This window comes from Lactuca serriola, chromosome 9, assembly GCF_051521515.1.
Source record: "Lactuca serriola cultivar US96UC23 chromosome 9, Lser_US96UC23_V15, whole genome shotgun sequence".
NCBI classification, from domain to species: Eukaryota; Viridiplantae; Streptophyta; class Magnoliopsida; order Asterales; family Asteraceae; genus Lactuca; species Lactuca serriola.
In genome coordinates, this window is record NC_136416.1 from 80,095,077 (window position 1) to 80,121,832 (window position 26,756).

The following is a 26,756-nucleotide window of genomic DNA, read 5'->3' on the forward strand; positions in this document are numbered from 1 at the left end:
GTTTGTACACCTTTGCTACCCAAATATATTGAACTGATTGGAAGAACTCTTATTTCTACATACATATACATAATATATAACTAAGATTCAAACGACACTCGGAAAAACAACCGATACCCTATGTCCACAACCAAACAAGGAAAAGGAAATAAAGCGAGTTATCATTCCTAAGCCCTTTCAACCTTATTTATATAGCTATATCTATATAGACATGATTTTGACAATATATAAATTTAAAAGAGTTTTGTAAAACGATAAAGGGTTTATATAAAATAGTTTTAACCATTTAAATGGTTATTGATGACTTGATGTCAGTTATAATATGATTTGAAGCAGATTGTTTGATAAAGTAGTTTTGAAGTATAAGAAATCCTCTTGTTTAATAGTTATAAATCACATGTGATTGATACTATAACTATAATGTTTTCTACTTGTATCCCCCCCCCCCATAAAAGCATTTAAAATCATTTAAAAGATAAGTTTAGGGGTATGAGCTCACCTTCAGTGAATGGTTCGACTGAAGAATTATTATAGGATGCTAAGTATGCCAAGTGAAATCCCGAACACAAACAGATCCTAATAAGCATATAATAACACATATATGTGTACAATTAGTGTACATAACAACTAATCATGTATGGAAAACACCCTTAGGAACGTGGAATCACTCCTAGTGGAGTTTATCAATCACATATCATTGGTAAAAGCGAGTTTATGGCCACACTTATGAGTGTTTGCGGCCAAGGGTGTGTTTACGGCCAAGAACACTTGAAGTGTTTATGGCCACACTTATTGAAGATTTTGATAACTTCCGATAGTATTTTTGTACAAAAATATATACTCGCAAGTATTGTGTTTACAAATTTTAAATACATATTTTTTGTAATAAAAAAATAATAAAATTTTTTAAACATTTTAAAAACTTCATTACCTTATTATCTTTTTAAATTATTTTTCTATTTCCTAATAAACGATTACAATCAAAATATATACTTAGAAAGTGTTGTGTTTAAAAATTTTAAACTTCATATTTTTTGTAATAACAAAATAACAGCATTTTTTTAACTTTTTGAAAACTTCACCACCTTGTAATCTTTTTAAATCATTTTTCTATTTTCCTAAGATAAACAATCACAATAAAGTTTTATTTAAACACAAAATATAATTTAACAATATCCTTTATACTAAAAAAACAATAACATTTTCTAAGCATTTTAAAATTTTCGTTACATTTTTAAATCATTATCTCTATCATTTAAATTATACATTTTAAAAGGTTGACATTATATGAATTTTACATATCTATATAATCAAGAGATAATGACTTACAAGGATAATAATATTTCATGTTTATCCATTTAAGGTCTCTAACGTATTTTTTGTGCGCATTACACCATTAAGGTTATTATAACCATTTATAAATAGTCTGTTTAACATGAAAAAACCGGTAAAATGGATTATTTCTAAACAGTTATAACAACTTTAATGGTACAATACACACAAAAAAATACATTAGAGACCTAATATGGACAAACGGAAAGTGTTATTACATTCCTAAGTCATAATCCTCGTATGAAACTATAAACCCCTATAGTAAATTTTTATTTTTTAAATAAGAAAACTTGTAGTTCTTGGGGTTGGTAGTTTAGATGTTTTTAACCTCAGCCTTCTTTATAAATGGAAATGGTGGTTTCTTAATGACAATGGAGCTCTTTGCCTCTTTGGGTTTAAAATTGTCAAATTTTGTTATGGGGAAGGTGGTGGTTTTTCGGACGATTCGAGAATAGGAACTGAAAGGGGTGCATGGCAAAAGATTGTAGGGTCCATTAATCATCTCCATGAGAATGATTGTATTCCTTTTAATTCCATATATAGAGTGGTGGGGGTGAGACTCAAACGACGTTCTAGAATGATGTTTGGTGCTAGGATATTTCTCTTATAGGCGGTTCGGGAGGCTCTTTGCTTTAGCCTTTAATCAAGATGCTAGAGTAAGTGAATAATAAGATTTGAGGGATTCGAGGGATAGAATTTTCATTGGCGGGGGATTAAAGGAGGGGCTGAATCGACCCAATTTTGATTATCTTGTGGAGATATTAAATCCTATTCATATAGAGGAAATGTCGGATAAGTGGTCTTGGGAGTTTAAATCGTCAGGTATCTTTACTGTTAAATCAGCACGAAATTGAGTTAATGATATGACGCTTTCTATGAGTACTACGCATACTAGGTGTAACCGTTTTGTCCCTATTAAAATTAACTTTTTTTATGGTGTCTGTTTTTGGATCCCATTCAGATAAGAGCTAAACCTGGAAAGAATGGTAGTGATAGATTCCTTATTGAGTCCTGAGTGTCATAATTCTCAAAAAAAGGTGAAGTATTTGTCGCTTTGGAGTCAAGTTGGACATTGGCTTCAATTAGACCTAATAAAATCTTAGAAAAGTATTTGGAGTCGAGTTGGACATTGGCTTCATTTAGACCTAATAAAATCTTAGAAAAGTAGTCAGTTTTGTGTTTGTCCATTTTCAAAGCCTACATATTTTTTTGTGCTTAGTACACAATTTAGGCTATTCTAACCGTTTACAAATAGTCATTTTAAAAGAAAACCTATAAAAATGATTATTTCTAAATAATCATAATACCTTAATGCCGAAAGCCTGGAAGGGTGTAGCCAACATTATATCATCATTTTTATCATGTCACGAAAGTTTCCATATTTATAAATACGCATCTAATTCAGTCAAGAAATAGTCCCCCGATTGATAATTTGTTTTCCCAAGATATTTACAATTTGTTCATCCCGGTTAAGAATCTACTTAATGTTCATGATTCAAAAAACAAAATTCTGTCTTACTTGCATGTTTCTCTAGTTTAAATTGATGTCATCTCTATATAGCATATAGATGAGTTTATTAAATCGAAATTAAAACCAACAAACACAAGGGTCTTAGATTGGAAGTCCGAGCAGGTGATTTCGTAAGCTTTTTATGTTTCTCTTTTTGTACTCTTTTGCTTCACTAACTTCCTAGTTAAGCATTCTAGGAATATTTTTGCGGGTTCAAAAAATCTAAAATAAACAAGCAATATAATTTATCATCCACTTAAACGTATATAAAGAGATTCAGGAGCAATTAATTCATCTAACGAGAATGAATCTCTCAGTCCAAGTGTTGGAATTTGCATAAGTTTCGCTTCATCCTTATCTCAAAGAAAATCAAGAAATCAAACTTTTATTAAAAAACCAAAACGACATCAAACTAAAAAGCCAATATATATATATATATATAACAAACTCGCTCATAAAAGTAAAAATATATATATAAATACAAAATTTGTCCAAATTATTATTTACAAAAATCAATTAAACGCGCCTCTTTAAAGATAATTAAAAACCAAAATAATAAACAAATATTAACAAAATAGACAAATGCATTCAATAAAAACAGAAATAAATTTAAATTGATTTAAAATGCAAAAGATATTACTCAGAAGGCATGAAGTTTAATTTGGTTCGATTCTGCCAGCAGAGTTTCCTCAACTAAGAAATCAGAAGAGGGAGCTTTGAATCCTCATCGTAACATCTTTCATTTGCCAAAATAAATCAAGAAATTCAAAACAAAAATATAAAATGGAAAATTTTGAATGTAAGAGAAAGATCGCTCAGTTCAGCGGGATTATCGACACGCAAACAAATCTCGAAAGAGAGATGCCTGCATTCCGGTCTGTTGAGCTTGAATTTCCGAGTCATCACCGCGATCTTTCAATCAATAATTTTCAAAAATCAATATGAAAAGAATACAAATAAACGGAAACAAATCAAGAGAAATTACAAGTAGATGAAGAATACACAAGGGCCGATCGATGAAACGATAGTAGGTATTAAGGGGTGTATAAATAGGTTGTGGAATTAGGGTTTATTCGACTGTGGCCGGGTTTTCTAGACGGCCCATTCACCAAACCAGAAATGTTTGCATCCGGCCCAAAACTATCCGCACTTGTACCACCACATTATTCTTTTCTATTTCTTTTTTCAAAATTGATTTGATTTTAAAAACCGATTTTATGTTCAAGTCAAGTTATTCATTGACAATATCTAATTTTATGTAAGTAGGTTCGGCTTGAATGAAACCGGTTCTGTAAACCGGTTTAAAAAAACGACCATGTTAGGCATCATTTTTTTTTTTTTTTGTAGTTATGACTAATTAGAGTTTGAACCTTCCGCGCAATGCTGCGAAAGTCCAGCATTTTGAAAAATGTAATGTGGCATGGATAATGTTTGTAAGAAATTTTTAAACAACTTTCAGTATAGTTACTATTATACATGTTAAACTATGTATATTACATAGACAAAAAAAATATTGTTTCATTGAACAGATTATATAGACAATTTATATAGATTGTTTTTTGTGGTGTTTTTGAAAAAGTCATTAAAAATTTATTTTATTTTAAAAAGAACCCATGCATTCAAATAAGAACTTTTTGTAAAACTATGAGATGAGGAACAAATGTGGAGTAATTTTCTGTATATTTTATTGATTTGATGGTATATATATATATATATATATATATATATATATATATATATATATATATATATATATATATATATATATATATATATATATATATATATATAGGAGCTAACAAATTACATACAATACAGGATACAACCATTAATCTAGGACTAAATAGAATTTACACAACAAATCTAATCTACTAAGCTCTCGCCAACACACCCCCTTAAGGTGGTGAGTGGATATCAACCATTCCCAGGTTGTCAAGAGAGTTTTCGAATATTCTTCCACACACAACCTTAGTTAGCATATCAGCCAACTGCTCTTTCGATGCAACATGTGGTAACTCCATGGTTCTTTTCTCAAGGTGGCCCTTAATGAAGTGTCGGTCAATCTCCACATGCTTTGTTCGATAATGTTGTACAGGATTGTTATCAATTTTCACAACAGACTCATTATCACAATATAATAGCATGGGTATAATCAATACTATTCCTAAATCCATGAGAATTCTTCTTATCCATATTAGTTCACATATTCCATGTACCATTCCCCGGAACTTGGCCTCCGCACTTGATCGAGACACTACTTTCTGCTTTTTACTCCTCCATGTCAATAAGTTTCCTCCCACAAATGTTAAGTATCCAGAGGTAGACTTGCCATCCATTCGATCACCACCCCAATCAGCATCCGTGTAACCTCTTACGTCCAATTCCTTGTTATGATATGTGTTCCTTCCAAAAAATAAGCCTTTTCCGGGAGATGACTTAAGGTACCTTAGTATTTGATTAATAACATTCATGTGATCTTCTCTTGGAGCATGCATAAAACGACTAACCACACTCACAGTATACGCAATATATGGCCGTGTATGAACCAAATATATAAGTTTTCCCACCAATTGTTGATACCTTTCTTTGTTTGCTGGAACTTGGTTCTCACTGATTGACAAGGAGTGATTAGTTTTGATGGGAGTATTGACCGGTTTGCAATCTAGCATTCCAGTTTCAGCGAGTAGGTCCAATACGTATTTTCGTTAATAAAGGTTGATTTCTGCTCTTGACCTAGATACTTCAATGCCTAAGAAGTACTTGAGGTGACCTAGATCCTTTAACTCAAACTTTGTAGCAAGAACCTTTTGTAACTTGGTTATTTCCTCATGATCGTTTCCAGTTACCACCATGTCATCTACATAAACTATGAGAGCTGTAACCTTATCTTTTCCTCCTTTGACAAATAGCATATGGTCAGCATCACTCTGTTTGTATCCAATTTTCTTCATAAAGGTTGAAAACCTCCCAAACCACGCACGAGGAGATTGCTTTAACCTATATAATGCCCTTTTTAACTTGCAAACTCTTCCGTTGCTGTTTGTTCCTGGTGGTGGATCCATATACACCTCCTCCTCCAAGTATCCATTCAAGAAAGCGTTTTTTACATCAAATTGTTTCAAGGGCCAGTCTCTATTTGCTGCAATGGATATCAAAATTCTGATCATATTCATCTTTGCTATAGGAGCAAATGTATCTCCATAATTTATGCCATATTTTTGTGTATATCCCTTCGCTATGAGTCTAGTTTTATACCGGTCTATGTTTCTCTTTTCATCGAGTTTGATGTTATAAATCCACCTACATCCTACTGTCTTCTTGCCTTTAGGAAGATTCACAAGTTCCCATGTTTCATTCTTTTGCAACGCCTCCATTTCTTCGTTCATTGCCTTTTTCCACTTTACATCTTTTAGAGCTTCTTGTACATCTCTTGGAATAGTAACAAATGACATTTTCTCTACCATTAGAGCATGAGTATCCAAAAGCATGTGGTGTGATACAAAGTTCCCAATGGGGTATTTTGCTTTCGCTTTATTGTTTCTTTGGTTGGCCTCGATTGATCCTCACTGGGTAACGCCTTTCGCTTCCTTCTTCATTCATATCCTGCAAGACAACATCAGAGTTCCCAGAATCAACATTTGGGATATTAGTAACATTTGGAGTTTTAGTGGTATCAGTTTGTTCCGACTCCAGCTCATGGTTTTCCTGGTTTCCGTTTGTACTAGGCTACGACTCAATATTGGTACTAGGCGTATCGACTCCTGGTTTCCGTTTGTACTAGGCTCCGGCTCAATATTGGTACTAGGCGTATCGACATCAGTTTGACTTTCGTAATTCCCACCTTCACCTTCATCTTCATTAAAAAACATGGATAGTTCATGAAATCCGTGTGTTTTCACTTCTTCGTTTTTCTCCCCCTGAAGGGAACATTGATGACCAAAGTATGGAATTGTTTCATGAAATGCAACATCACGCATGACATGAACCTTATTTTGGATAGGATCAAAACATCTATACCCTTTCTTTTCATCTGCATACCCAAGAAACATGCATCGAGCTGACCTTGGCTCCAACTTTCCCACATTTTGGTGAACATATGTGGTACAACCAAATATGTGTGGTTCAAGATCATCACTTATTTGTATTCATGTAAGGTCGCGAAGCTTTTGTAATGGAGTTTTAAAATCTAGTACCTTTGATGGTGTTCGGATTAAGAGATACGCAGCTGATCGTAATGCTTCACCCCAAAAATTTCGAGGTACTTCCATATCAAAGAGAGAGGCTCGAACTATTTCGAGGAGTTGTCTGTTTCTCCTCTCAGCTAGTCCGTTTTGTTAGGGTGATCGGGCACATGAAGTTTGGTGGTGAATCAAGTTCGCCTTACATAAATTCTTCATTTGATTGTTTATATACCCCCCCCATTATTGGATTGGAGTATTTGGACTTCCCTTCTGTACACAGTTTTTATAGTATTGTATAGTTCTTCGAAAGCATTGAATACCTCCCTTTGTGTTTAAGGAGTGATACCCATACCATATGAGTACTTTCATCAATAAAGGTTACAAAGTACTTTACACCATCAGGAGTGGGTATAGGAGCAGGACCCCATACATCCGAGTGAATTTTCATAAGTGGAACGAAAGTTTTATTATCCCTAGAACCATATGAAATTTTTGTGTTTTTTTCTAACTTACAAATACCACACTTGAAATCACTATCCGTTACATTTGAAAATAAATTAGGTTTAAGCTTGCTAAGATAACCAAAAGATAAATGTCCTAGCCTACGATGACATAATATTGCCACAGACTTGTTTATTTCCACTACTCTTGCATGATATGCTTAATTTTGATGATTTTCTTCAAGATAATACAACCTGCCACACCTAGTACCATAGCCAAGAGTCTGATGAGTTTCCATATCCTGAAAGACACATTTATTTTTCCAAAAAATTACATAACAGTTTAGTGCTTCTGTAATTTGGCTGACGGATAGTAAATTTGAAGATAGTAAGGGAACTACAAGAACACAATCAAGATCCATAGAGTTTGTTAATTTTACAGTTCCTTCACCAACTACAGGTGCCATTTCCCCATTTGCAGTTTTAACATTTGCTTGTTTTGGAGTATGATACTTAATTAATTTTGTTGGAGCATTCGTCATATGATCCGTTGCACCTGTATCAATTATCCACCTATTATTTTGATTATTTTGGTTACTAATGGACATACCCATGGTTGTAGAAGTGTGAGCTGCTATAGGAGTAGTCGTTTCCTCAGTTTGTAGAGACGTGACAGTAGCAGCTTGACCAATATTTTTTCTAGGTTTCTTTGTGAAATCCCGCCACTCCGTGTAGCCAATGAGTTCATAGCATTTGGTTTTTGAGTGTCCATATTTTCCACAATGAGTACACGTAAGCATATTTCCCTTGTTATTTCTTCCTTTGGTGTTATGAGTTCGATTTCGTGAGGCCAAATGCACCATGTTGTCAAGTTCTGGCTTGGGTTCCTCCATGGATTGTCTTTGACTATGGTCTTTACGGATGTAGGCATACAATGATTCAAGATTGAGGGGGTGTATCCTTCCTTAGGATTTCACTCCTAGCCTGGCTAAACTCCTGATCCAGACCTGCTAGGAAAATGTGGACTCAAAATCTTGATAAAGTTTTGCTTGAGGCCACCATAGACTCCATAGTGTCCTCTTCAGGGGTTAATCGAGCATCAATTTCTTGGAAGATACTTACCAACTCGTTGTAGTAAGTTGGTAAGGATCATCCACTCTGACGAGTATTGAAGGACCTTCTGTTCAGTTCAAACAACTGGTTTCAAGCAAGAGGATGATATGAGAGATAGAGAGGGGAGAGACACAATTTTGGCTATGAGGACTCTTAGGGTTTAAGTGGCCGAAATTTGGAAGCCTTAGGGTCTTATTTATACTGGTGCTGCTAGGGTTTCAGTCTAAACCCTAATGGACAGCTTAGGCCTTAATCAATCCAAGGAAGCTTCTGGAATAAGGCCCTTATGGCCAAAATTAGGATGGATACATCCCTAGTTTCGTCCATGCCTAGTCCAAGAGGCTCCTCAGCCCAATACTCAACTTTCATACATTTGACAGTTTAAGTCCCTATTATTTAATTAATGTCTTTTAGCCACAAAATTAATTATTAATTAATTCTTGTCTAATATCAATTAAACAAGATGATTTCTCCTTTAATATATTATTCATATAATATATTAATAAACCATATTAACCTCTCTATTCATAAATCACTCTGTCAAGTTGCTTTAGTGAAGGCAACACAAAAGGACCATGCACAACCGGGTCAAGTACTTACCAAGTATAGATACGGACTTAGACACTAATCCAACATATAGTTGATTAACCAAAACAATAGCATAATCGATTATGAAAAATTATGATTTCAAATTTGCGGAAAAATGAACCAGGATGAACGACTTAAAAATGTGAAAAACATGATGTCGATTCTTCAATCAAAGTAGCAATTCCTGCTCTGATACCAACTGAATAGTGTTTAGAAACGTGTTTGAGTTAATCGAATTAAGAAAGCAGTAAAGAACACAGAGATCTAAATAATATATGTTTAGCTCGGTTTACCTCTAGAAAAGTACAAAGAATTTCGAGTACAAGAGTAATTATGAGAATGTTCGTTCCTTTAATCCCTAAGTACTTACCCTGTTTATAGGGTGCTTACAGACCACGAAAATACAAGGACTACTTAATACATGTAAAACACAAATATGCCTTATAAATAGATAGGATAACGAAAGTGAAGGGTTTTGAGCATTCTAACACTCATATGGTGTGCATGCAACCCTATGTTCATTGGATCTATGTTTTCACTATTATACATGCAAACATATAAAATTCCAAAGCATCATCCTAACTAGCATATTATGCGTAACAACCCAATTTTCACGACCAAAAATTTCATTTTTATAAATTACTTTAATTAAAACATTCATAGGAAAACATTGTCGAATCATTACATCTCATAAAACTATGCATAATGTCTGAAAATCCAAATCATAAAATAGTGATAATGTCAGAGTACAATCCCAAGGAATCCCATATTGCGGTATCTGAGGTGTGTGTATGATATCCCATGGAAATCATACTTCTTTCACCTCCTCCAATAATTCTCCCTAACCCACAAGTTCTTGAAAAGTTTAAGGTCACTCAAGCCCTATTGGCAAGTAAAGGTCTATGTGTGGTCACATCTTGGAGATGTAGTCACATATTGGCAAACTGGGAGAGTTGGGTGTCAAAGTCTTGAGAAAGTTGGTGGTTCAATCACTTTCTAAGTCACATAGTGAGTTCCTTTGGGGCTCCTATGAAAAAGACTATGACAAGACCCTTAAGGATCTTATCTATTTGCTAAGATCAACTTCCAAAACTTTATGGACATTGACAATAATGACATTGGATATCCAGTAAAGCTCTCTCTTCCCAATGGAAAAGGATCGGCCATAGTCAACTCGGTTGACCAAATGGTAAAGAGAAAGGCTAAGTCTGTGACAGTCCCATGTTCCATTACCAAAGTGTCCATATGTTAAATTGCCAAAGGAAGGGGCATTGGTTGCGAAGCTGCCAATATTACCTAAGGGTGTTAAAGTCAATAAGTTTGAATCTACTATCGGTAAAGTCCACTATCTAACTCTGCTAAGTTTCTATTCTGAGATTCTTGATACATGACGTGACTGGGTCACATGTTGATGTTTTTTAAGAATCAAAGAAAAGTGAAGAAACTTAAAGAAAGAATATGTTGAATCTGATCGTGTAGATGGATTTCTATCATATAGTTTGAAGATCGGATTCTTGAGCTACTTCTTAGGAGTTATGAGATATTGCTTAGGAATAGATAACAACAAGTTTTCATATGGGTTGTAAGGATACGTTTTTCCGCAAAGTTTTTAAAAATAAAAGGAAATTTTTTATTTTATTTATTTTATGTATCCTTACAATGGAGTTTGTGAAAAAAAAATTGTTGCTTATATGATTCCATTAATAGCAAGAGTGGAAATATGAAATTGATTCTTTCATTTGTGGTAATGTCTAAATTTACCAAATAAGGAAAGATCCTCATCACCCAAGTTTCAATTGGACCGGAACTTGAAATCATGCAAGTTGTATAGCATGATGAATGAGAACTTTCAAGCATTGGAAAATTAAGACTAACTAATTGTTCACATGGATGTGTGAGTCAAGTGAAGGACTAAGGGATTGAGTACACATTCTTGTGCATTGGTCAAGTCCACCACAAAAGATGGATAAGATTATTCGTCATAATTTACTAAAGCTCAGTAAATATGGTTATACTTACAAGCTTAAGCGTAATTTTGAGACATTGGAAAAGGTTCCAATGTATGACAGAGCGAATAAAAAGAATCAACTTAGGCAGAAAGATAAAAATTTCTTAAATCTCAAAAGATGGGAGAGTACTTTAGTATCATGTTTATGATCATCTTAATGATTAAGATACCATATCACAATTGATCCTCTAAGGTCATCTTAGTGCATTCTTATGACTAAGAAGAGGAATCTTGAATTGTTAGAATGGTTAAATCAAGAAGATGAGTCATACTTCGTTCCAATACAAGTCTTAGAGTCATACTCCAAGATTATAACTTGAGTGACATGTCTTAGAGAAGGTTTAAAACACTTTTCAAATGTAAGAGTAAAAGTTTTCTACTCTTGTACATTTGAAATTGGTAAGTTGTGATGTTTTGGATAAAACAAAGACCAACTAAAGCCAATTGTGTGAAGTGTTTGTCTTGATTAGAATCCACACTATCTCTTGAATATTTGACAAGAGAGTCTTATATGTCAAGAGGACAGTGGGAGTCTTAAAGGTCTTGAAAGTCTCAAGAACTAATCAAGAATAAAACCTGAAGTTCTTCACTAGCACACGACTTGAGGTTCATAACCTATCGTGTTGACATATCCTGTGCCCATTCCAATTAAAGTTGGCTTTGCATATGAGTTCTTAGAGTTCTCAATTGATTGCACAACAACATGGAAGCAATGGCAGGCCCTTGAGCTGCCAGGTGGCAAGAAATTAAGATTAAGTTCAGTCCATATGAGTTTGGATTTGTCATTATCCTTGTCTTGTTACTATGGTTTTGACAATTCACATGGATAAGAACACATACACCATTAAATCTAAGTGTCATAAGGTTTCTCTCCGATTCATGAAAAAATGGTGAGGAAACACTTTCACTAAGTAGATTTTAGCTAGATAGCAATTGAGATATTTGCATTCTCAAAGTTGTTAGTGGAGCGTGTGTGGTTTACCGGCACACTAACATGGACTTGTGAGAAGTGGCAAAGGTCTAAACAATCAAGACTATGATTACGACATCCCTTTTCATAGTTCTTAAAATTTTTTAGACACACCTGTGAGCTATCTAAGATAAGGTGTATGATTATGATAAAGTTTTATCAAAGCAATTTAGTATCAGAAATCTGAACTTTGGTAAGAAAGTCAATAAAGTATTGATTTCTAGAAGTCCAGCTGATTTCCGAGTACATGTCAAAGCTAGTGGGAGCATAAGTGTTATGCTAGTAATCATCATGTTAGTGGGAGCATGATAATTGTGATAAGTATTGTAAGTTAGCAATGTTAATTATAGAAAACAAAAAGTTTCAATTGGGAAAGAGTTGTTTTGCTATAATTAAGGGAGAGGAAATTATACTTCATCTCAAATCTATAAGCTTAGATCGTGAGATTTTAATCAAATTTAGTCAAGTATATATATATATATATATATATATATATATATATATATATATATATATATATATATATATATAACATAAGGAAATTTTGTATACGGGTCCATTATTTGCGTTCTCAAATTCGATTATGATTACGGCATCCCTTTTCATAATTTGGATTATGAGAACTTGGAAAATAGAAATGGAAATGTTATAGCAAAAGACTGGTTTAGTCTTTATGTGAGACATCATGAATCGTGTCCCATATGCTTCGAATATAGGATCGATTACATGTGCTATATTCATCCTTTCTAAAATTTTCCAAATGTCTGGGGCATTAAGAAGGGAAGAGGTCTAGAATTGGATATGACTAAAAGGATTAAACAATTGTCGAGGACAATATAAGGTTTACCAAAGATTGGTTGCTCAAGGATAGTTGGAAGTATAGTGATAATTCTGGAAGGACCATACTGACATAATCTGTAAGGAGGCAACTCTTGTTCAGAAATGATATTCAAAATGGAATATGGAAATGTTTCAAAGTTAAAAATTATTCAATCTGTGTAAGATTAGGAAACTTAATGCAAGAAGGATGTTTCCAAGGAGCCGATCTCCTTTGGAATGCTCTGTAATGGTTGTTGTCAAGTCTTTTTGACTTAATGCATAATCATTACAAGAGGATCAATGCATATAAGTTTAGAATCTAACAGATTTCAGTAAATGGCATAAATTTGGAATTCTTGTATTTTCAGTAAGGATTTGGGACTGTGAAAAGAGGATCATTAGAGTTATGTTCAATTGATCTATTTCACAAAGTAAAGATCATAGACAAACATAGTATGCATACTTGGTGTATGGCATGACTAGTGTTTTGAAAACATAGTGTACATGCTTGGAGCATGGGACAACTATTGTTTTAAATTCAAGAATAAATTTGATAGCTGAAACAGTATACAATGAATAATATGTAATCATATGGTAATAAATAAAAAGTGTTTTATTTATGTTCATAGGTTTTGATACCATATTTGATTCAATTATTATTGTGTTTCACTTTGCATGTTTTAACTTCCTGAATAACTAGGTCATTGTTCTGGATGACTAAGTTATTCAAACCATCCACAGTCGGTCATATGTTGGAAGTAGATATGAATTAAGACTGTCATGGGTGGGCTTGTAGAGGTCTAAGATGTTGGACAAAAGGCTACAACACTTACGAGTGCTCATAAGTTCTGAGTATTGGATTAAACCCGAGCTCATTGGAATCACTTCATGGATTTTATCACGAGTGATCGTGAGACGATAATATCTTATATTCTTCAAACCTAGAGATATGAGTTGTTACTATGAGTTGGTTGTACATTGATTGCATGAAAATGCATTCGGTAACTCGATGTTATTAAACGTGCCTTTGTGTATGATTCAACAAGTAGTAGAACAAGCCATATGAGTCGAAGTTTATACATTCCTTTTACCTTCGGGATAAAAGTGATATCTGCGGGCCCCTCGATGATTTGGTGATGACAAATGTAAGTGCTCGGCCAGGCCTGGACTGATTTGATTTGTTCAATTAGTCAGTCGTCATAAATCGGAAATTGGGAAACAACAAATGGACAGAGAGAATGATTATAATCCATGTCACAGTCCATATGATATCTAGAATGGAGGAATATATGATCCCTTATCTAATGGACAAGTCATTTACAAAGGTCAGAGTTCATCTACAAGGTCAGAGTTCGACAGAAGCTTTTGAAAGCTAAGATTGCCAGTCGGTTCTTGAAGTCATACGCAATAATAGTTTTAGACTTATCCAAGTGGGAGACAGTTGGATTAATGTCTAAGTCCATAACTATAATTGGTAAGACTTGACCCGACCCGACATGGTCCATTTGGGTTGCATGACATCATGCATTTGGATAGACTATAATTAGAAAAATAACACTTAAGGTTTGTTAATATATTATAAGTTCTAATATATTAATAAGGTTATTTAATTAGTATTGATGAAGAATTAATTTGGAATTAATTAAGTGATCAAAAGGAGACTAATTAAATATATGGGTTGATTGTGTAAATAATTCATTCTTATATATGTGGGCTTGTAATCCAAGATTGCTTATGTTGGACTAAGTCCATGGGGTGACCCATGGATACTCCATGGAGGTTAAAATCCATGGAGCATAAGGAATGGGTAAAGTTATGATTTACATGGTGTAACCCTAATAGCCACCATATAAAAGAATCCCATGGCTCAAGAAATCGGCCACTATATGTGAGAATGAAGGGCTAGTAGATTTCATGAAGTGTGTATGTTCTCTCAATCTATTCCAAGTGTATTTGGTGTTGTGTGAACCATTTGAGGTGTCACACTTGGGTCACTAGGAACTCAAGCTTCATGAAGATAATCTACATCAAAGAGGTATGTAATTCTAACTTGATATATTCATTTGAATCAATGTTATTATGCTAGTTAGGATGAATACCTTGGAAAGTTCATATTTGCATGTATAATAGAGAAAACATAGATCCAAGGTATTTAGGTTTGCATGTACACTTAGGAGTGTTAGAATGCTCAAAACCCAACAGTTATCGTCTAGGAGGGGCCAGCGTTCATAGAGGACCATATCATGGAGATCATACATGAGGTGGTGGTCGAGATTGTCTGGATTCAGATTCCAGAGGTGTTTGGGTCTATCAAGACCACTATGATGGAGTAATTGGATGACATATATGCCTTACGGGGACGGCTGTCGCTGTAGCTGCATCAGCTATAACAGAGGCAGGAGGAGAAGTAGGAGCCAGTCGGGGCTTCCAGTACAGGGACTTCGATAACACGAAGCCCCCTACTTTTGATGGGACTCAAGACCCCATCAAGTCTATGAGGTGAGTTTCTGATGTGGAGGGGTTTTTATTTACTTGCTTGTGTCCTACTAACCAGAAGGTCAGGTGTGCCCTAAACCTGCTGAGGTCCGGGGAAAAGGACTAGTGGAGATTGACGACAAGGTCGTACACTGATGATCAAAGAGTTGTTGTTACTTACGAGCAGTTCAGGGATATGTTTCGCACTCGTTACATCCTATGGGTTGAGCGGGAACGATTGGGTCAGGAGTTTTTAAGTTTGAGATAGGATGGGGAGTCGGTGACAGAGATCACATGCATGTTCACAGAGAGGGCAATGTTCTGCCCAGCGTTTGCTTCCGAGCAGGCTCAGATGACACATTATCTGAGCATGCTCAAGACTGACATCCGACAGTTTGTGTCTACCCATCAATGTAATACTTTTCTAGATTTACAAGAAGCCGCGAGGCGGCGTGAGTTGGAGATTGAGCTGCAGTTTAGGGAGCAGCGGCAGGCCCTGACACAGTCGCAGCTGGCGCCGAAGTGGTCTAAGACCACTAATACCATGATTGGGGACAGCCATGCCGCACTTGTGGGAAGTGTAGAAAGGCTCATTCAGGGACGCGTTGATCGGGGTGTGGGTGCCATCGAGGTGGCAAGCAGGGTCATTTGGCCAGGGATTGCAGGCAGCAGACTCCAGCTCTCGGAGTCAGACTTTGTTATCATTATGAGCAGGTGGGCCATATGAAGGCCCAATGTCCTCTACTAGCCGCCAAGCCGACACAGGCTCCAGCGTCGGCTACATTAAGGAATGCATATGGGAGGCTAGTTAAAGTAGAGCCTCCAAACGCTCAGGGGCGTGCTTTCCAGCTTATGGCCGAGGAGGCCAGAGCAGCACCGGGCGTGGTTGCTGGTATGTTTCTATCCTCTATTTCTTTTATTATATTTGTTTTATGCATATTTGTTGTACCTGTGGTTAGGTACGTTTTTAGTGAACTCCTTGCCTACATTGGTTTTATTTGACTCGGGGGCGAGTCGGTCGTTTGTATCTCAGACTTTCTGTAGGGAGTTCAGTGTGCTAGTGGGCGAGCTAGAGTTTCCGTTGCGAGTTTCCATCGCCAACAAACACGGGGTTTCTGCTTCTTCGGTCTACCAAGGATGTGAGTTGGAGATCTTTGGGGTATCCTTTCCAATAGATTTTATTCTGATTCCCATGGGGGAGGTGTGCGTGGTTGTGGGGATAGACTGGCTTAGTCGTTTTAGTGCCATGATTGATTGCGAGGGTCAGTGGGTGGTAGTTCGTACTCTAAGTGGGGAAGAACTGTTTGTATATGGTGAGTACAACAAAGTGGGATCAAGGTTTTATTCATCTGTTAGGGCTCGACAGTATATTCAGCACGGATGTGCGTGTTATCTATCGTATGTGGTGGATACGCGAGCCAGGGATTAAATTTCAGTTTTAGAGGTTCCAGTAGTCAGGGAGTTTGCTGATGTGTTTCTGGAGGAGTTTCCAGGGATACCTCCGGAGAGGCAGGTCGAGTTTCGGATCGACCTGGTGGCGGGTGCGGCCCCTTTTGCCAAGGCATCGTATCGATTGGTGCCACCAGAGATGCAGGAGTTGTCATCATAGCTACAGGAATTGCGGGAAAATCAGTTCATTCGTCCGAGCAGTTCCCCCTAGGGAACGCCGATAATCTTCGCTATGAAGAAGGACAGATCGCACCAGATGATCATTGATTATGGGGAGTTGAACAAGTTGACGGTGAAAAACCGTTATCCACTCCCGAGGATAGATGATATCTTTGATCAGTTGCAGGGTGCATCTTGGTTTTCCAAGATAGATTTGAGGTCTGGGTATCATCAGGTCCGGGTCAGGGAGGAGGATGTGGAGAAGACTGCGTTTTGGACCCATTATGGACATTACGAGTTTGTGGTGATGCCGTTTAGGCTCACCAGCGTGCCAGCAATATTTATGGACCTGATGAATCGGTTTTGCAGACCGATGCTTAATTGCTCGGTCATCGTGTTTATAGATGATATCTTGGTGTATTCCAAGACCCGAGAGCAGCGTGAGGAGCACCTTAGGGAGTTATTGGAAGTTCTGAGACGGGAACAGTTGTATGCCAAGTTATTGAAGTGTGAGTTTTGGTTACGAGAGGTCTCATTTCTCGGGCATCTCATTAACCAGGACGGGATTTTGGTTGACCTGGCCAAAATCGAGGCAGTCATGCAGTGGGAGGTGCCGAGATCTCCCTCAGATATCAAGAGTCTTCTGGGATTGGCAGGGTACTACTGGAGATTTATACGGGATTTCTCCAAGATTGCAGTACCCATCACTCGTCTGACGAGGAAGGGGGTGGATTTTTGGTGGGGCCCTGAGCAGCAGAGGGCGTTTGAGATCCACCGACAGCGTTTTTTTGTGTGAGGCTCCATTTTTTACCCTCCCGGAGGGATTTGAGGATTTTGTGGTGTTCTGTGATGCATCCATCACAGTTTTAGGGGCGGTCCTCATGCAGAGAGGATGGGTCATAGCCTACGCATCACGGCAGCTGAAGTTGCATGAGACGAGATACCCTACACATGATCTGGAGTTGGGAGTGGTGGTATTCGCTCTCAAGATTTGGAGACATTACATTTATGGGGTCTGTTGTACCATATACACGGATCACAAGAGCCTAAGACACACCATGGATCAGCTGAACCTGAACATGAGACAACGCAGGTGGTTGGATCTAGGCAAGGACTACAACTACGAGATCCTTTACCACTCTGGTAAAGCGAATGTGGTGGTGGATGCTCTGTGCCGCAAGTCAGCGGGGTCTTCCACCCCGGCAATATGTATGAGGATGGTGGTGGATTCTCCGCTGTGAGTTTGATCAGAGATGCTTAGGTTGAGGGCATGCGACTAGAAAACTTGAAAACTAGAGAGAATCGGGGGCGAGAACACCCTGTTTTTGCAGGATAGTCGGGGATTATTGACTCGATGCATTCGGGTATGGGTTCCGATGTCTGGTGGGGTCAGACGGACAGTTATGGTGGAGGCTCACAAGTAACATTTTTCTATTCACCCAGGGGCCACCAAGATGTACCGGGACTTGAGTTTGAGTTACGGGTGGTGGTGCATGAAGCAAGAAATCACTTGGTATGTCGAAAGGTGCTTGACCTGTAGGATGGTCAAGGTCGAGCATCAGAGGCCACATGGCCAGCTATAGCCCCTGGAGATTCCCATGTGGAAATAGGAACAAATCACGATGGACTTCATTACCAAGCTGTCGAGGATGGCAAAGGGGTTTGATGTTATATGGGTCATCGTGAATCGATTGACCAAGAGAGCCCATTTCTTGGCCATATGGGAGAGTTCATCGCCCGAGAAGTTGGCCGGCGTGTATGTCCGAGAGATCGTCACTCACCACAGAGTTCCGGTCTCCATTGTTTCTGGCCGATATGTTAGATTTACCTCTCGTTTCTGGCATAAGTTCCACAAGGAACTGGGCACGCGGCTGCATTTTAGCACAGCGTTTCATCCGTAGACCGATTTTCAAAGCGAGTGGACAATTTAGACCCTCGAGGATATGTTGAGGGCGCGTGTCATTGACTTTGGTGGTAGCTGGGATTCCTACCTACCCCTTGCAGAGTCCACCTACAACAATAACTATCATTCCAGCATTGGCGCCCCGCCTTTCGAGCTGTTGTATGGACGGAGACGTCATACCTCGGTTTTTTGGGTTAAGGTTGGACACAGGGTGATGGGACGGACAGAGGTAGTCTTGTAGACTACCGAGAAGATCCAACAGATTAGACAGCGGCTGTAAATTGCTCAGAGTCGACAGAAGAGTTATGTTGATAGACGCCGATCTGAGTTAGAGTTCCATGTCGGTGACATGGTACTCCTGAAGGTCTCGTCCTGGAAGGGTGTGATATGCTTCAGGAAGAGGGGGAAATTAGGTCCCTAATACATTGGGCCATTCAGGATCGTTTCCAGGGTTGGCAAGGTGGCATACATGTTAGAGCTACCGGAAGAGCTCAGTCGGATCCACAACACCTTTCACGTTTCGCAATTGAGAAAGTGTGTTGTGGATCAAGAGGCAGTGGTGTCGTTGGATGATATTCAGGTCGATGAGTGCCTAAATTACGTGGAGAGGCCCGTGGCCATACTAGAGATGAGGATGAAGATTCTATGGAACAAGGAGATACGTTTGGTAAAGGTACAGTGGGAGCATCGGAAGGGATCCGAATGGACGTGGGAGCCGGAGTCCGAGATGCGGGATCATTACCCAGATCAATATATTCCGCAACAGACTTTGAGGGTGAAGTCTAGGTCAAGTGGGGGAGAATTGTAACATCCCAATATTTTTACAGGTATTTCCAAACTCTCCTCTATCATTACCTTGTCATTTATGGTCCTTGGGGTTGGAAGTGTTGAGTCAAGATAAGTTTAAGGGCCAAAGTTGCAACCTTGGGCCAAAAAGGAGTACGTTGCATGTACATAAGAGTACGCTAAGCGTACTAAGGCCCGCCTTAGTACGCTGGGCGTAAACTTGTGTACGATGGGCGTAAGCTTGTGTACGTTGGGTGTACTAATGTCAAGATGAAACCCTAATATTTAGGGTTTGGAGGCTATATAAGCAACATTATGAGCACCTAACCTTCCCTTACCCCAGCCTCCACTGCTTAGAGTCGTTTTCCCCAAACCCTAGCCATTTCCCAGAGTGTTTGAGCTTATTGAGTGTTTCTTGAGTGTTTTGAGAGAAAGGTGTTGCATCAAGGAGTTGAAGAAGAAGATCAAGCTTGTAGATCTGAAGTTGGGTTAAGCCCTAGAATCTCCAAAAGGTAAAAAGCTTCAAACTTTATGCATATATGTATAGATCTTGCCATTTTGATTTAAAGAACCACTTCTTGTCCAAGAAATTTAAAGGACCACTTCTTGTCCCAAAAAGTCCCAAGATGGTGCATGGTGTGATTTGGACGAAAAGGATTGTCCTTCTAGACACTTGAAGGGGCTTTGAGTGATAAAAATGAGGTCCTAACAGCTGAATGTGTCCCATGCATGGAGTAAGAAGGTCTTAATGGATTAAGACCAAGTATTAAGAGGTTTCTAGACGTCCAAAGTGATAAAGTTCGTGACTTTATGGGTCCTAGGCACGTTAGGTCTCTGGATCTGAAGTTTAGGCTTAAGTGCTTAAGCCATTAATCACTTAATAAGATTTTGTCAAAACTCAGAGTACACCCAGCGTACTGGGTCAATCACCCCGATGGTGGTCAAACATCTGGTCGAGTACGCCCCACATACGTCCTTTGTTGGACCTTTGACAATTGGGCTTCGGGTTTTGGGTTGTTTATGGGCTAATTGAGTTTGGACATTTTCTGGACTTTATGAATAAGACTTTTTGGGCCAAATTTTAATAATGGGTCTTGGGATTAGACCCAATTAGGGAGTTGGGCCCAATTTGGTAAATTAGGCCAGTAATGGGCTTTGCATAAGGACTTTCAAGATTTTGGATTTGACACTGGGCCTTGGCCCAATAGAGAAAAGGACATGATGGATTATGTGGACTGTAGTCAAGATTGTTATTTTGTATTGACTTAGTATCTATTGTGTTATAGTTCGGGATTTTCGGTGAGATAGCAATCAGATATTTTCAATACTTCGGCACTACTTGCGAGGTGAGTTATCCTCGTTATACTTAAGGGTCTAAGGCACCAAGGCCGACCCTTTTGGATTGCTATACTGATATGTTGTATGCTCGAGTATTGTATCATTCGTTTGATCAGTATCATGGTAGATAGGATGTTATATGTTGATATGATCCGTTAGAGCAGTATCCTGGTAGATAGGATGTTATATGTTGATATGATCCGTTAGATCAGTATCCTGGTAGATTGGATGTGCTATGCTATTATGATCTGTTAGATCGGTTTTCCTACCTATAGACTGTTATATGATTATTTGTTATATGCATACATGTTTGTTTGGCGGTTGAGGCTTATCTGCTTTGTGCGAAAGCCAATAGACCTGGGCATTCTAACATGTTAGTTGTGGGCCATGAGTATTCCATCCTAAGGATGATTGGACTCATAGTATGTAGGCATTCCATCCTGTTGGTTGTGGGCCCGAGGTATTCCATCCCTAGGATGATTGGACCCATAGTATGCTGGCATTCCAACCGGATGGTTGAGGCCTGGGGTATTCCAACCCGATGGTTGACTGGACCCATAGTATGTTATTTATTATTATATCTGTATGATTGTGTGTATGGGTATTTTGGGCGAACTCACTAAGATCTCAGGCTTACAGATTCAGTTTATTGTTTCAGGTACATCAGGGGACCACGACAAGGCAAAGGTGTGATCGTACCGCTCCTCACTTTTTATGACTTCGTTTCTGGGAGACTCTAATATAGAATATTTTGAAAAAAATTTGTAATGACTGTTGATTTTTAAATGTTTTAAAAAGTTTAAATTTGGCATGATTTTTATGGGTGTTACAACCAATTTGTATGTCGGGCATACTCACACCCATGCATTATCAGGACTTCAGACATGTACGTGCAACACACCCCAAGGTATGCCTGGTGTACCCTACAGCTAGCCAAAACCTTATTCTAAGGTCTTAATCAGTTATGACCCAATGTCTAATTTTAGATCTAGGCTTACTAAAGTGCATTAAGCCATAAAGTTGCCAACTTTATCCTTTTTCATGTCTTAATGGGGCAGATCTTGGATTAAACCACATTATCTTCTTGAAACCACCTTCAATCCTTGCTTTATTGAATTGTGTCGATCAAGGCTCCATTTTTATGCTCAAAGGGCGATAGAAACACTAGTATCTAACATTATAACCTTTTAGATTAGATCATACTCTCAAGAACTACCTTAAGGACCATTTTATGGTCAAATACGCCCTAAACTACAAACCAACATATGGAGTCATCAAGGTAGAAGCTTTTTACCTCCAATAAGCTAGAAATGATAAGAAACCTCTGGATCCACAAGCCCTTTCTGATCCAAATCATCTTCATAAATCTTCTTCTTCTTCTCTAAGCACAACACACACCCAACACATACACACAAGCTCAAACTGTAGGTAAAATGGATTAGGGTTTCGAGATATGACTCAAGAGGAAAAGGAGGCTAATAAGGTAATGAACTTGAAGGACTTAAGGAGCTTAAATAGGATGCAAACCCTAAAAATAAGTGTTTGCCTCTGGCTTGAGTACACCCTTCATACACATGGGTACGCCTAGCGTACGTAGAGGTCATCTTTGAAATGCACATGCAGAGGGAGTACGCCCAGCGTACTCTCTACTAGTCCTTGATTAACTGAAATAATGTTTATGGTTCATACCTGGCGACTCAGGCATTACACTATCCACTATATCTAATTATTGTTTATCATCCGTTATTGATAAAATATGTTAGGTTTGTAAAGGCAATGATATGTAAAGTTATTTACCATGCTTGTTTGGTGTTCATTTGATTTCTATTATAGTTATGATTTCTAGAACTAATGATCGTATGAAATGTAACACCAAAAGTATTTGATTTATTGGAAGATGTCTGGAATGGGTGTTCGTTGATCACTGTAAAGGCACCTGATAATAACACAAAACAACCAATCTTGTATCGGTCCTCCCATTATTTATAGTTTGAAAATTATCATGTATCTTGATACAAATTAATATGCATATGGACAAAACACGACGAGTTTGTGATTCGTGAATAGGTTTCTTAACTAGTAACCACATTCCACATAATGCTCTCAAAGCCTCCTTTTCTATTAAAAAAATGTAGAAATGTTATTATGTTAAAATCACTTGTTATTTTATCCACTTCAACCATGAAAAACTTGTTGTCATTTCATTCCTTCAACACATATGTGTGTTTTTGACTTATGTTGAATTTGATGAGAATGATAAAATTGTCATTTAGTTGTATTTAAATTTGATTTGATGCATATTTAAAATACTTCTGTACTATCCAAGTAAGTGCTAGCTTTTACTCTTTTAAGTGCAGATTATCATCTGATATGAGATTGTGATTTATGGAGCCTCAAGTCAAGGACAGACCACTACCTAGCTAATGCCAAGAAAAAAAGTAACAGTGAAGATGGATATGGAACTCAAAGTTTTCATTTGAATCACAAAAGAGAAGACCTGATTGTCCATAACATTTGTACCATTAAGAGTGTTAGAGATCATATTAATTCCTTATGAAGATTATGTGATACATGTATAATGTGGAATACTACTATCTTGAAGTTTTTTTGTTCATGAATATTGATATAGTTTTTAATAAAATTTGACCTGTTTTTTTTCTTAAAAAAACACTTTGTATAAACTTTAATATAAGGAAAACAAACACATGGTTCACTAATAGCATCCTACTTTCAATTTTAACCCATAATGGCAGCCAACTTTCATTTATAACCTATAATAGCATCCTAATTTCATTTTTAACCCATAATGGCTTTTTACTTTCAACTTTAACCCGTAATAGCATCCAACTTCCATTTTTAACCTATATTAGCATCCAACTTTCGTTTTTAACCCGCTTTAGGAAAATAAAGTCCCTAATATGGCATCATAATGTAAAATACTTTATAAAATTAGTCCAAAATTGTCCCTTTAGCTTTACTTTAATTTTATAAATTGTCTTTTTTACAGAAACACAAATTGATTCTTTGATGAAAATTATAATATAAAATTTGTTAATAAAGTTACATGTACTCAAATAAAATTTAATATTTAAGGGTTTACAGGTTAAGGTTTATGGCTTGTGACTTACATCGTATGGTTAATTTACTCCATAGCAAAACAACTACGAAATTGATTTTGGTAGAAAATTTACGTATCAACATAACTATGAATTATCATTCATTAGCAAAATTGCTATGGAATTTAATTTCATAACAAAAATCATTAAAAAATATCAATGGACATTTACTCCATAGGAAATCATCTATGGACTTTATTTTCGTAGCTAATATGTGTTGCTAAATAGCAACAAAAAAGCAATCCTAACAAAAATTGTAAAAAATTTTGCAACAGATATGGGCTCCATAATCAAACTTCCACGAGTTTTATTGTCGTTGGAAATTTCCATAGCTAAATAGTTGTAAATTTAAACTCCTTATCAAATTCTATATGGAATATAATTTCATAACAAAATTCCTAACAACGTAGCTATGTTTTTTTTTTCATAGCAATACAAGCAACGAAAATAAAATTCCGTAGCATAATTTCGCAGCTAAATAGTTATGAATGATACTTCCGTAGCAAAGAAAGTATGAAATTTTATCCCATTGAAAAATTTAGTTGCAGATTAACCACGATATTTAGTTTCATAGCAGAATTGCAATGGAAAGTCTTTTCGTAAAAAATTTCGTTCACAATTTGCTACAAATGGTTTTTCCATAGAAATATCGGTAGCAATATACCAACAGATTTCGAGTTAGTAACAGTTTCCATAGCAATTCTAATATTTGCTACGGATAATTAATTCCGTAGAAAATTAGTAGCAAATTAGCTATGAAATGACATTTCATAGCACAATCCGTTGCAGATTAACAACAAAAATACGTTCCATAGCAACCTTTCGTTGCTATTTTGGATTTTTCTTGTAGTTCCCTAGTATTATCGAAATTCATAAGAGAGATAGTGTTTACATAACTTTGATTATTATTGCAAATAATCAATCAATTCCTTTCTTCAAAAGCTCTCGGAATCAAGCACCAGAAAACTTGTGCCTCTGATGGTTCACACACAAACCCTAGCAACTAAGAAACTTGAGGAGAGAGGAGAGGGGATGAAATTTTCGGCTATATTTCTATGGGTATGAGTGGATGAAAATAAGGAGCCAATTGACCCTATTTATAACTTATAGGAAAACCCTAGAAATCCTAATTAGAAATAAAATAATATTATTTCAAATATGGAATTATCTAGTTTCCTAATTATCCATATGGAATAAACTACAAACCCTAAGAAACTCTCAAAAATCTAGCCAACCTAGGATCTATATAGAATTTCTCACTTGTTTAACTATTGAACAATTACAACTTCAGTCCTTGCACTTTTAATTAATCCCAAAATTAATTTCAATTCATTTCAGATTAATTATTAATTAAATAATATTATTTCTAATTAATATATTACTCTCATAACATATTTATAAATCATTAATTTAAATTTATTAATCTTTTAAAAATCAATAAACCAATCTATCTTTCCAAAAGTCATTATAGTCAGCTTCTAGAAGGCAATCCAAAAGGACTTTGCTTTTAATTCAAGTATATACCAATTTAGTTATTGGCTTAGATACCTAATCCAAAAGTTATACCTCCAATTAAGGATTGGGAATGGATTGTATGGGTTGGAATATTAGAGAGATTCATGCCTTATTTTTGAAAAGTATTTACAGATGACAGTTTTCAGTTTACGTGCAACGGATAGCTGAATTTGTTTTGGATTTCTGAGCCCGTTATAAAGAGTTGTATGTAGAGTTCTTTTCCATGATCGAATTTGATGAAAGATACGAAGATGCAAACAATCGTAGGTAGATTTCCTTTCGTCTTGACGGGGAAAACCAGGAGTGTAGAATTGTTGAGTTGTGATATAGGTTAGGGATATATTGAGAGTCGGACGAAATAACAAGAAATTTTACTGCATTCTTGAAAGTCGTGCATTGGGATTTTTCCGTAGGGGTGACACCTCATGATTTCTGGGCAACAATTGCAAATGGTATCTACCATATGGGTATTTTTCAAGAGAGCTCGATTCTTTCCCCGGTTCACCATTTTTTTCACCGCCTCATCATGTTTAGCGTGAATCGAAATAAGGGGGAAACAACGTCCCTGAATGGGATTTGTTTTATTTATGGTGCATTATTACCCCCAGGGTATTTTGCAACATTCCATACGTCGTGGCCTACTTCTTATCTGAGAGAGTCACGAATGGGAGAGAAGGGATGTAACCTCCTAAAACTTATGAGGTATAATTTTCATTTTTAATTCAACCAAAAAATTAATTACCTTTAAGTCGACATTCAATATTCCTTTTCTAAATATTCAAAAGTACTTTGTAAGAAAACAGTTATCCGAGTACAATCCCAATATCATCATAATGCGGAAACATGGGTGGATGCGTTGTGATCAAGTCGGACCCTTTTCTTTCAAACTAGAAGTACCTGAAACATAAAATGGAAAACTATAAGAACGAAGTTTAGTGATTTCCCTAAAATACCACACACTATACATACTAAACATATAATGGGCCCCGCCCGGCATTGGATCCCGTCCAGCATCAGGTCCCGCCCAGCATCGAGCCCCGCTAGGTAAAGAGAT

The 26,756-nt window shown here is 36.9% G+C and overlaps 2 non-coding genes across 2 annotated transcripts; both read right to left on the reverse strand.

Annotated features, from left to right (window-relative positions):
- Positions 1-3,478: 3,478 nt before the first annotated feature.
- LOC145077422 (small nucleolar RNA R30/Z108) lies at positions 3,479-3,580 on the reverse strand. Its single transcript, XR_013693167.1, has one exon. It is a non-coding gene; the product is annotated as a small nucleolar RNA R30/Z108 (small nucleolar RNA).
- A 71-nt stretch (positions 3,581-3,651) lies between these two features.
- LOC145077333 (small nucleolar RNA Z107/R87) lies at positions 3,652-3,755 on the reverse strand. The gene has a single exon (XR_013693114.1). It is a non-coding gene; the product is annotated as a small nucleolar RNA Z107/R87 (small nucleolar RNA).
- Positions 3,756-26,756: the final 23,001 nt, after the last annotated feature.